Raw genomic sequence first — 13,160 nt, 5'->3', positions numbered from 1 at the left:
ACAATAAGTTTTGATTGACCAGAAAGAGAGAATTTAGATATGGTATGTTTGCAAGTAAATATTTGCTTGTAAAAATATAAATCCATGGTAAAGAGTACTTGCTTAAAAAGTTATGAACTATAGTTGTATGTTTCTCAATAAACAAAACATTTTCTTAGGTGTACTGTTTACAGAATCTGGTATAACAGTTTGTCTTGTGAAGTATTTAATTGAAACTTTATTAATGCATGATATGAAATTTTATAATGCTTTTTGTGATACTGTAATGTAAAATCCTCTGGAACAAACTGCTGAGGATAGAGATGGTGGTTATCATCTGTAATTTGTATCTCAGGAAGCTAAAGCTGAGAGAGGTGATGATTTTTTTCCTAAAGGCATGTAATAGATGGTTGAACTGATTATAAGTTTGGTTCCTTAACTTTTTACTTTCTTAGTATATCAATGTGTATATATATTCTCAGTTGTGGTGTATTTGGTCTGATAGAACTGAATGTCTCTAATTCTTACTGTGAACTTCTCCCCATGGAAACAAAATAAAACAGGAAGAATTTGAGAAGCTTGAAGATATTGAAAGATAGGGATTTGGCACTCATTATTATATTGGGAATTGCCTTTTCAAATTAAATTTATAGCTGCATCTTCAAGTTTATGATCTAAAGAAATAGTTTCTGCAGGGAAAGGGAATGTGGTTGAGAGCATTAATGAAGAGTTGATTGTTAGGGTGGAGATTACTACCCAACAAATTGCAACTCCTCCAACTTGTTAGTACATGCAACTAGGGCAGCAGTTAAAAGAAAAAAAAAAAAAAGAAAACTTACCATGGGAATTTGATTCTTGATCAAGATAATATACAATAAAAGAAGGCTATGATAAATCAGGATAGGGGATAAAAAAGATTCCAGTAGGTTCAGAGGATGATGAAGCCTTGAGACTAATGAAAGCTATTTGGAAAGAAAAAGTTTAGTTAAAGATAGATTTTGATTATTTCACTGGCAATTATTAAAAATTTTGGCCCTTGCCAGTTTTGCCCTAGTTTAGCTTGTAATTTTCCTCACCCAGTAGGAAAAAATGAATATTTCAGTCTAGTTTCATAGAGTTAAAAGTGGCATGAAGGGTTTCTGTTATAATCATATTAAGCCTAAGAATATGTGAAATGAAACCTTTTCATAAAAGTACCTGTGAACAAATACAGGTATGGTGGGTCTTCTAATGCCGTAACATTTAATTTAAAACTACCTTTAATGAACCAGAAATTACTTATTAAATTGTATACTTTAGAAATTTATTTGCCTTTATTTGCACTGTCACTTGTTGAATTCTTTGGCATGAATGAAATTTCTGAAATTCCATGTGGTAATTCTACAGCTAAATTGGATGAAAACTTATGATTCTAGTTTTAGCACAATTTGCACTGATTCCCATAATCCACTATAACTGTTACTTTGTAATTCTTAATTTTATTTTTCTCTATGGTAAGCACATTGATAGATGTTTGAAAGAAAAATTAGTGAGATTCAGCCCCCTGATCTTAATTGAAGAGAAATGAAATATAATGTCAATTTAAGAGCTGTGTAAATGATAAATGACTTCAGGGTTTGGAGGTGTGGAGAGAAGTTATTTTCTGAATATTTGCTGTGTTCAGTTGGTTTACATTTCTTAAATCCTCCCCCAGATTCTCTAAGATATCTATTTTTTTTACCTCATTTTATAACTGGAAAAAGCTAAGTCTTAGAAAGTTTCAAGAATTTGCCTAGAGTAGCTCAGCTAGTTTATGTTAGAGCCTGGTTTTGAACCAGGTGGTAGAGGTACAAAGAGGTAGCTTTTATGATGTTGAACTGGCACCCTAAGACTAATGAGAAAGGAGCCATGTTAGAATGGGGGCCACCTGACAAAATTTCATGGTGCAAGTAGAATTTAAGCTGAGTGTTGGGAAGGATGAGTGGGGTTTTTCAATGTGTGCAACATCATTGAGAGAAATGTCCTGGGAAGTGGGGACTGTGAATATGACAAGCTGGTAGAGACTCCAAATGGACCAGTTTGGCTGGAACAGATTGTTCATATTCATTCATGTATTCATTCCTTCAACAGGTTTTATTGAGCACATGCAGTTTGACCTGGGTTTACATAGGTGACTAAGATATAGTTCTTGCTTCTTAAGGAGTTCATAGTCAACCTGGAGAGGCAAACAAACATACATATGAATCAGGGATAATAATACAGAGTCATCTAGGCTACATTTGAGGCATGGGCAGGGGGCTGAGGGAATGCAGAATGGCATTCCATCAGTCTGGTGAAAGGAGACGGGCAGGGAAAAGAGGTGTACACTTGATGGATTCTATGTCCTCCTTCTCTCCAAAGTAGGAATAATAAATTTTGCTTAGCCTATAGAGTTATACTGGGGATCAAATGAGTTAATTAATATAAAACATTTAAAACAGTGGTTGTCATACATAGAATAAGAGCTTAATAAATGGTTTTGTTCTCATTATTACTTTTACTGTAATCTCTGTTTCTTAGAGTCTGACCACTGTCCAATCCACAGTCAGCCTGCAAAATATGAGTGAATGAAAGGATAGAGTTGGAAGTTGGAAAATGGGCAGTGAGGAGGAAAACATGGCTGTTCAGGAGAGTAAGGGGCGGGGGAAGCTGTTGAGTCTGACTGCTTTGTAATGAACTATGCCATCAGTTTTTCACTGGATGATACTTTAATTTCTGACTTCATTCTTTTTTTCCTACATCCACCAACTCACTATTTTTTGTTGCTTTGGCCATATCTGATGTTTTTCTTTCTTTCTCTAATATCACTGCAAACCCCTAATCCGGCTTTCACCACTTCTCTCAGGATTACTTCACCAGCTTCTGAAGTCTTTTTTTTTTTTTTTTTTTTGGCTCATCAATTAAGTTCTATCCTGTTCACTGTGGCATGATTAGTAATGTTCTTAAAAAAGTATTGTCATCACTTCACCAGCACTCTCAAGCCTCTGTGGATGGATTAAGTCTTTTCTATAATGTTGCTCACTCGTCCAACCTCATGCCCCTGCGGTAAGGGTGGTAGAGTGGAAGGAGTGCTGCATTCTCCTCAGGAGGTGATTATGTGGCCTTGAGCAAGACACTCAGCCTTTCTGTGTCTCAGCTTATTGTCCCATAAAATATGGATAATACCAATATTAAATATTAAAATATATATGATTATAATAAATAATAATAATCTGTGATCCAAGGGAAAATGTTAGCATTTCCTTAAAAAAATCCTTTAATCATAAGCAGACCTTTCTTTTCGCTCTGGACCAAGACATTATGCTTTGTTCCATTTAAGACCTTTGTTGCTCTTGGTGAGGAGTGCCTTTCTTCCCTTTCGCTGGCTTATTCAAATCATTCTACCTGAGCTTCAAAGTCAAGTTTAATGTCATCTCCTTCATGAGATTTCTCACCATTAGTCTAGTTCATGGCCATCTCTTTCTTCCCATTTCCTGTGTTGTACATCTGATTATTTTATAATATGTTATAATATTCTGGCTTCATTATTGTTCCTAATGCAACATCGTACTTAACTTCTTCCATAGAAGGGAGGGTGCCTTATAGTCTTCCTGTACTGCTGGGTACTCATTGTTCTCTGAATATTTTCATATCACTTTGTGCCTTTTCCCACTTTTTTCTTCACCATTATTTTGTTCTCTCAACTTTTGTGCTATATATTTTGCTATTGCCAAAAATTTAAACAAAGACTGGTTGGAGACAACTAACTTAATTTTGCTTTGAAAGAAATGATGCTTTTAGAATTGAGGATATTGTGTAAAAATACTAAGAAATCTAAGATTCTACATAGGAATTTTGAGATATCTTAAAGAATATAAAATATATACCTAGAATAAATGTACTTTATATATGTAATGTTTCATAAAGAAAACATTTTGACTTTCACTTTTTTCTTCTTCATTAATGGTTATTTTTTTGGCCATGAAGTTACTGAGATGATCTTGAGGCTAGTAAAACATTAAAATATGTGGTTCTAATCTAAAATTTGATTTTCATATATTAGGAGAATAGACAGTTCTGGTTGGGTTTCTGGTTAGCTAGCCTATAAGTATGGTGTAATTTAAGGATTAAATATAACATGACTTAACTTTTAAATTTCATTGACCTGTCATAGGTTTCTGTTTTTGGTTAAGTTCATTCTGTGAAAGACAATTTCTCAATACAGATAACCTGCATTAGGAGAAGTTATTGATATAGAATAGAAAGCAGAAATATAATACTCTTTTTAGTTTTCATATAAAATAGTAAAAACTGAAAGTACTAAACCAACCAACCAATCAAACTCTACAGACCCCAGTGTTAAATATTGAAATTAAACATTGTCAAAAATTCAGTGGCTATTTCTCCTCCCTCATAAATTAAAAGAAAATTCCTTTAGGTCCAGTTGTGTTTTTCATCCAAATCAATAATATCACAGATGGCTGCGTATGGACCATTGGCACATTTGGATATAACTTCTTGTTAATTTTTAGCTAGGGAGTTTGGGTCAATCTAAATAGAATAGAGAAAATTTTAGATTAGAAATGGTGCACACTGAGGTTAAAGTTTATAGAGAAAGTAATAATCCCCTACTCTGATGACTTTAAGTGAATATATGTGAGATATATATACATTTAAGGGAAAAGTCTTATGAAGTTAAATTAATGTCTTAATTTTATTGTTTAGAGATTTTAAAAAATGCTTCATAACAAATGAAACTCCTTCTTTGAATCACTTTGGGAGAGGTTGGAATTGCAGAGGAATAGATTTAAATAATTATTTAAATGTAACGTATGGTAAAGGGGAAATTTATCATACTCTTTTTGGCTCCTCAGGGCTGATGGTTGATAATGCCCAAAGACCATTTAATTTTTTGGATTACACAAATTTGCAGATAACATTGCAAAGTTAGTTCTAAGATTGAGTTTATTGAGCTATTCAGACTTTTTTATGATCTAGGGTCTGTGTTAAGCATTTACCTGCATTTTTCTCATTAAATCCTGATATCAGCCTTATGAGGTAGCTTTTTAAAAAAGTTATTAAAGTAAGTGATTTGCCCCAAATTATTCTATAAAGGGGCTCCACTGGGATTTGAACACAGGTTTATCTTCTGAGCCTTTGCTTTAGTACAATGACTCTTTAAACTCTTTTGAAGTAACCTGAAATTGTATTTTCCAGCATTGTGACTTAGGAAATTATTAAGTACATAAGGGATTTTATTTCCCTTTTCAGAGTGGACAAGCTTTCTTTATTATCATTGTTTTGTGATTAAAAATACTCTAATATAAAAAGAAAAAGAACTAATGAGACTAGATTTCCTGCCCTTGAAGAGGTTAGGCATGTAGGTCTTGGCTGTGCCCAGCCTAGACTCTGCCCTAACTTCCTGAGGGTTCCTTTTGCTTGGATTTCTGGAGGTTCCTAACTTTGTCAGGATTGTCCTTAGTCCCAGCATAGTCATTAAAATAAATCACAGTAATTAGCCCCATGCATAACTGCTCTGTTAATCCTTTTATGCAACTGGCTTTTCCAGGTGCTGCTAATACCCATTATGGAGATTAATCCCTTTTCATCAGGTTTTTACTCTAAGTCCTAGGGAATACAATGGTGAACTCATGATATATATCTGAATTAATTCAATAGGTTCTATTGCTTTGGAATTCTCCAACTTCCATATTCAAAAGCTATCAAACTTTTTTGTGTCTTTCACCGATATTATCAATATTTCCCATATTGATTATTTTGGTTAAATGTGGAGCTAAGTAGAATTTTCTGGTCTTAAAACGTAGATAAATAAGTGAATATTTATAGAGTTATAAGATGTTAGACTTTTAAAATTAATTAATTAGCTAGTTAATTGAAATTTTTTTCAAGAATGAAGAAGACCCCACAGTCTATATTGGGATGGAGTGTTACATTCTATCACATTGATACCACCAAGGTGCTCTAAGCAGAAGAATAGCATGAATAACAAGAACTTTCATCACTAATGTTTATTTAACATTTGTTGTGCCAAAAATTGTGTTAAGGGCTTTATGTACATTTTCTCATGTAACCCACTTTATTCTGTAAACCAGATACTATCCCTTGTATACAGAGGAGGGGAATTAACACTTAATAGTGGTTATAGGGTATAAACAGAGTAATACAACTAATAAGTTAGTAGCCAAGCCAGAATTCACACCAGACTGTCTGTCTCTAGATCTTACATTCTTTACCATGATCTTTCACTGATGGATATCTAATTAGACTTAGATTTGTGGTTTTAAAGGCCATCCAGAAATGCAAATAACAGTGGTATGGGTGGAATCTGTTATTATAGCAGGTCTGTTTTAGTATAGGCTGACATTTCCTATGTATAAATGAACTAAATGGAATTTTAAGGTAAAAATTTAAAGAATGCTTTTCTTTGTTTAGCTTATTTTTATGTGCCCTTCAATCTTATGGGACTCTCACTGGCCCTGGTTTTAATAAATGTCATGCATGCCTCATGATCAGAGGTCCTTTTAGGTGCAGTATCCGAGCATGCATTGATCCTAGATATCTATGCAGACTTGAAACTGGATAGAGTTGTCTTTGGACAAGATGGTGAAGCTGTTAAAGTTTGTCACTGGTGTCTCCAACTCTATTTTTTCTTCCTCTTCTCTAGGTTGAAATATGTCTGCACTTCCTGGGGCTATGACTTTTTGTCTTTAACTTCTTTTTTTCTCTGTCTAGGGAGGATATATGATATTGTTCATCCATACTAATAGAAACATAACCACCGTATGTTGTTTTGGGAACCTTGGTATTTGCATTTTGAGTTTTCCTTTTAATTGTGAAATGAGAGATTGTTCCTTATGTTAGGAATTTCAGTTCTTGGTAAGAAAAAGGAGAGAAATTATTTTGGGCATAAATCTGCTGAAATTACACTTGGCCCACTTAAAAAGCCATCCTTAAACAAAAATGTAATTTAGTTTTTTTATTATTATTTATAATGCATGTGGTGGAGTACACTGAAGAGAAGGTACAAGTATCTCACGTTTACCTTCTTTTTACTTTATACTCAGATACTTTCTGCTTCACTATCCACAGCTCAGAGTTCTGTTCCTGTAGTCTCCTCAGCATTTTAGGAAGTTGCCTCCTCTTCAGAATTTCCTCCCTCCCTCCCCCCTCCTTTCTTTGCTTCCTTCCTTCCTTCCTTCCTTTTTCTTTCTTTCTTTCTTTCTCCCAGTATCCTGAGAATCCACAGTGCCTGCAAGTGGAAGCTCCATATCCTTTGCCACAAACTCCGCATCTACGGCCCCTCATTCCCACAGCCAGGGAATTTCTGCTTTTTCTGTGTTAGTCTGCAATGTCCCAATGGGCCCATCATTTTGCACTTTGGTGCAAGGATGGAGAAGGTGGCAGTTGCACATGGTGTTAAAGAATTCCTCAAAAGATGAGGGGATGAAGGAATACATGGGAAGACAGAGGTGCTTAGCTTACACTTAGCTTCTCCAAGAGAAGGCACTGATTATTGGAAGTTAGACTCTTTTTATTGTTGCTGTATGTATTTCTGTAATAGAGAAGAAGAACTGAGAATTAAATTTACATAAATTAGGAAAATCTGTCAACAAAACATTAATATTGCAACTTGAGAAACGAGAAAAGAGAAACTAGAAATTGTCTGCATACATGTAGTAATAATCTATCAACAAAGTGTATTGAGTGCTGACCCTACAATGCTGTTTGCCCTTCCAGAACCCTTTTTCACCTTTCTCCATCCTGCTGTCTGCCCCAGAAAGACAACTTTGCCCTCTGGCTTTTATTATGTTTGCCCTGTGGAGACCCCATAAGAAATTTGTAGAAGGGAGAAGAGTAAGTTTGAACCCTTTATTCCACTGGCCTTCTGTGTGACTTAGCTGTGTCCTTTCACTGAAAGCCATAGCTCGTCTTAAAATGGCCCCTTTTATAGGACTTTCCCTTTTGAAGTTACCTTCCTTTATCCTTTTGGGCACAAGGGTGATGATAGCTGCCCATGGTGGGATTATTATCATATCCAGACCTTTGTAAATAGTCCTTTTATTAAATTCCTTGACTTCCCGTGAGTTGAGTGTGCCAGATGTTTCCTGCTTGGCCTCTACTAGAAGGGATCATGGAGATCATTTTCCCCAATTGCCTCATTCTAAAGAGGAGTTAACGAAGACCACAAAAGTGGACATGACTTGCCTAGGGCCACATCTTAACGCAGTAGTGTTATTCTGTTCGATGTGGTCCTTATGGTGGTGTTGGTGGTGTCTGAGGTGTGGGGGTGTTAATAAAATATGTGGGTCTTTAACTAAGTATTGTAGTTCCCTTTAACCTAATCGAGGCCAGAAATACACCAACACCCTCAGAAGAGGCTGATCCTTCCCAGGAAAGAATATAGAGGTTTCTATCATGGGAAGAGATAAAGTGCTTGGGAGAGTATATCACCTTTGCCCTGTATTCACAGTGCTCAGCATGTGCTTCTGTCATTCTGCTAATCTCATATTTATGTTGCATTTATTTACTAGGGGAAGTTTCTCCCACCCTGAGATTCAGAATCTGTTCTTATCCCCTGCCAAGCATCACTGCAGGTAAATTGTTCCATAGGGAATATTTTGTGTACTTGAGCTGCCTTGTGGTCAGTGAATATATTAAGAACCATTGATAGGCAATGTGGAGCTTCTGGTTGCTTTTTATTAGGGCCATGTCTCAGAAAAGCTTTGCTTTAGGAAGATTTACCAGATGGAAATGTACTAATTGGTTTGGAAGGGACTGGGAGCAAGAAAACTAGTTAGGAGAATGTTGTAGTGCCTAGATATACCATTATAGACATAGAAAAAAATAAAAATAATGATTATTATTTAATTATTGATATAATATTAAGGTGCACAAGAACTAAGATGTAGTGGTCTATTGGTGTTTTGTTCTTAAAGAAAAGGAGGACAATAAAATACCATGTCTCTGAATGCCACTTTCCATTCCCCCAAACCTAGCCAAGTTAAAGGTACAATGAGAACAAGTCTGGGCGAGAATATTCAGATAAATATTATCTTGAAGGACACTGCATTTCTCTTATGTATGCTGGGAATTAGGGCAAGTTAATATTATCTTTAGAGATTTGCTTTCTTGCATGAATTTCAGGTTTCTGGTTCTGGTCATATAATGGGACAGAGCAAGCTAACTTATGCTACTTCTCTAACCTAACCTATAAAGCCCTCCTACCTGTGGTAACTCATTTGGATCAGAGCTCTGTGGAGAGGGAAGTGCCTGTATAGGTGGCTGCCCCTGGACAAAGCATCATGGGGGAATGGAGGTGCTACTTTCTGATGAAGCATTGGGAGCACCATGTGAAATGCACCTGTCCATCCTGTTGTCACTGGACTTTCTGGTGAAGCACCTGGCCAGCCCGTTGCCATTGGATATCTCCATAAGTATTTCTCAATAAATCTTATTTTTTATGTCTCATCTTCAGTATTTTTTTTTTTTGGTCTCTCAGCAACCTACTCCACTGCTCAAGCACAACTGGGTGTGGATGTTACATGACAGAATAGGAAAGTCTGGAGGAACAGTGGTTTAGAAGTACAGATGCTGAATTATATTCTTGGAAGTGCTGGTGGTATGGCCTTCTCAGGGATAGCCTTTTGCTTCAGTTTCTTTAAGGTGAATTGGTGCAGGTTTCACAAGGCAGGAAACACTCCTGGATGCATGTTATATTTTTGTTTGGAAACCTTCTGGGTTTCTTCCTTACCATCCTTTTCTCAGAGAGCCTGCTCATGGCTGCAGTTAAGGTAGGAGTAGAGAGAATGTCTTAGGTGGGATCAGGTAATAGATAAGATCCTCTATGGCAGCCTGACATTTTAGGACTACAGAAACCAGCTCACCCCTCTCTTCACCTCATCAGATGAAAAGAAAGATAATGGGAGGAGTAGGTGGAAAATTAATGAGGTTACATGAGTTAACAGGAGTTAAGTAACAATGTACGATGAGCTCTTCTCCTGAAGGGCCAACCCATGTGTAGAGGTGGGGCTGCTCCTGCTGAGTGTGAGAGAGGGTGTTTCCCCCATCTCTGAGGAGGAGTAGAGGAATTGGCACCTACCAAAGTTTCCATCATTGAACTTGAATATTTCTTTTACTGTTCTTCCTCTCTGCAGCACCTCTCCCCATCTCCCCTAAGCAGTTCTATGCTCTGAAGTTGCTCTCTGGTACTCTAGAACCACATCCTACTTTGTTTGTCCTCCCTTGACAGTCTCCATTTCCCTATTTTCTCCTCCTTCCCTATTGAAAATTTTAGCCTGCTGTGAGAATAGGTAATAAGACTGCCATCTGGTTAGTCTAATTCACTGTAAGATTTGACTTACTGACAAAGATGGAAGGACTGGAGAGATATTCACTGAAGCTATTTACATTAAAAATGTACCTCTTATCTAAGTGGAATTTGGGGCACTGAATATTTTGTAGTATTTTGATGAACATAGCTAACCTATAAGGTATGTTATAGCAAGACAGAAGAAAAGAGGACTCTTTGTTTTCTCCAGGTCTTTCTCCATTATTTCCTAAAGGGAGGGGGCAGTATCTTGGCTCTGATTTTTCCATTTTTGTATAATAGCCATTTACTGAGAACATATTATATGCAACACATTTTATTGGTAAAGTACCCCATAGATGCAAAGATAAGTAAGATATGGTTCTTACCCTTAATGAAGCCATATCTTATGGGGTGGAGTGTAGGGGACAAGACACATAATTATAAGAGAGGTGGAAGAATTTGATAATGCAGATTTATATAAGGAAAAGACCTTATGAAGTGCTAGCAAGGAGAAACTAGTTTCTAGATGACTCAAGGAGATGCCATTTGAATGGTATCTTACAGAATGAGTGAGAATTCATTGCATGGGAAAAAACACTAGATAGACCAGCATGTATAAAGGAGATAAAAACATACATGATATATTTGAAAACTGGGAGAAGTTTGGTTTGGCATAAACCATATGTGAATGGATGCCAAGAGATAAGACTGGAAAATAAGTTGGGGCTACAGTGGGAAGGTCCTTTAGTGCCATTCTAAGGAATTTGGTCCTATACTCATAAAGTGGACCATTGAAGGCTGCTAAATAGGAGATAAACGTGTCCTTAGTTTTTAGAAAGTTAACTTTGCTGACATGTACTACTTGGATTTTAGGAGACCTAGAGTCAGGGAGATGAGATAGGGGGATTTGCAAGTGTCTGAGAGTTAGGGAAGAAACAGAATGTCAGAGTGGTGTGGTAAGAAGAGAAAGATAGAAGATAGAAATGGTGGCATTTGACTGTTGGCTGGTTGCAGGTTGATAGTGGGGGAATCTAAGATGACAAAAGGTTTCTAGTTTTGGTCTTAGAAGAATTCCATTAATTAATAGATGGATGAAAAGGAGGAACAGGTATTATAGAGAAGAATTACTTCAGGATAGGGGAGCCGGGGATGGGGCATCTACATTCAGGTGTAGATATTCCATGGGCAGTGTGGGTCTGGAATCCAGGAGAGAAACTGTGGCTGGTTTTGCAAGTTACTAGCAAAGAGAAAGCATGGATTGCACAATGTTTCCCAGGAAGAGTGGGTAGAGATGAGGACCAATGATAAAATCTTGACAAACTGTAGTATTTAATGAGAAGCAAAAGAGCTTGACAGGTAACAAAGAACCATGAGACAGAAGTTTGAAGCGAGCTAAGGGAGAAGAGAATTTTTTAGATGGAATGGTCAACAGTGTCAAAAATGTCAAGAGGACCAAAACTACAAAGTTGCTTTTCAATTTGGCTATTTATTCTGAAAAGATCCTATGAGTACTGTTATCCTTTGGGACTATAGTTGAATTCTCTCAAAGGTACTAACTAAAATTACATATTTTTTCAGTCTTTATAGTTTATAGATTATATAATATGATCATGAATGCACATTAAAGGAAACATGGAAATTGGTATAATAATTTAGGAGAGAGCTTATCCAAAGATTATCCAAGTTGAGGTGGTAGTTGAAGCCTTTAGACCACCTGACTTTTATAAAGGAGAGAGTAGAGGGTTCAGTTCTAATGGTGAGGAAACACTCAAAGAGAGAAAGTACTCGGAAAAGAAAGTGAATAAAGGGAGACACACTTCCCGAGTTGTCATGCAGCTTCTGTTGATCAGCTGTATGAGGGACCCCCACAGTGCATGGTGTGCCCATGTAGCCCACAGAGCTCCTGCCCTGTCCATCTGCTGGTCCAGGGCTCCAGGCACAGCATCCACAGCTGCTCCATGGGACACATACACTGGGGTGCACCTGGTGTCCCTAGATGATGACCTCATGAGAAACCTGCCAGACTTCTGCTGGGGCCAGGTGGTGAGAGGTTTCAGCTGTGGCTCCAAACTCTGGGCCTCCCCACAGCTAATTTTCTGGAATAAGTATAGATAATCTTCCAGGTGTCTGGAAGATACCTATCAGGGTAGGTAACACAGATATCCGCTGGCATTTATGATGGTTGAAGCAGTGTTGGCAGTGCTGGAAGTGGAGATGTCCATAAGACAGATAGATGGTGGTGGGCATAGAATGATACCCATACTACAAGACCATGAAAAAGTCCATGGAAACTAATATCCATACCTTCCAAGGGGCCTTCTATGGGGGAGTCCTCAATGTGGCCATTGTTGGCTACCTCAGACCAGAAAGGAACTTTGATTCTTTAGAGTCACTTATTTCAACAATTCAAGGTGATATCGAAGAAGCTAAGAAGCATTTAGATTTACCAGAATATGTAAAACTCAATGATAACAATTTTTTCCAGGTTCCTAAAAGTAAAATAATGAATGGCCACTGATGAAAAATTACCTCAATTATTTATTTCACTGTTCATAACTATGTAGTCTCATCTTGCTTACATTTTAAAATTAAAAACTTTCCTACTGTGGTAAATTAATTTTAAAAGTGCCATGTTACCCTATTATGCTTAAACTGTTTGACCCATTATGTTGTATTACTAAAACGAATCATTTAAATCAATTGTTTTATGTAATATGTTAATTAAAATGAATCACTAGAAAGTTAATTGTTTTGTAATGGAAATAAAATGTATATAAATATAGGTTAAAAAGCAAGTCACTATGAGAACTGTGATTCTCATGCTAAAATGCGTGTGTGTGTATATTACCTATAT

At 36.7% G+C, this 13,160-nt stretch overlaps 1 pseudogene; it reads left to right on the top strand.

The window, feature by feature from the left end:
* Positions 1 to 12,247: 12,247 nt before the first annotated feature.
* On the top strand, positions 12,248 to 12,824 carry LOC143410832 (riboflavin kinase pseudogene; annotated as a pseudogene).
* The last annotated feature ends 336 nt before the right edge of the window (positions 12,825 to 13,160 follow it).

Source organism: Callospermophilus lateralis, chromosome 11 (assembly GCF_048772815.1).
Source record: "Callospermophilus lateralis isolate mCalLat2 chromosome 11, mCalLat2.hap1, whole genome shotgun sequence".
NCBI classification, from domain to species: Eukaryota; Metazoa; Chordata; class Mammalia; order Rodentia; family Sciuridae; genus Callospermophilus; species Callospermophilus lateralis.
The sequence above is the reverse complement of the archived record's forward strand: the minus strand, read 5'-3'. Positions and strand labels throughout refer to the sequence as shown.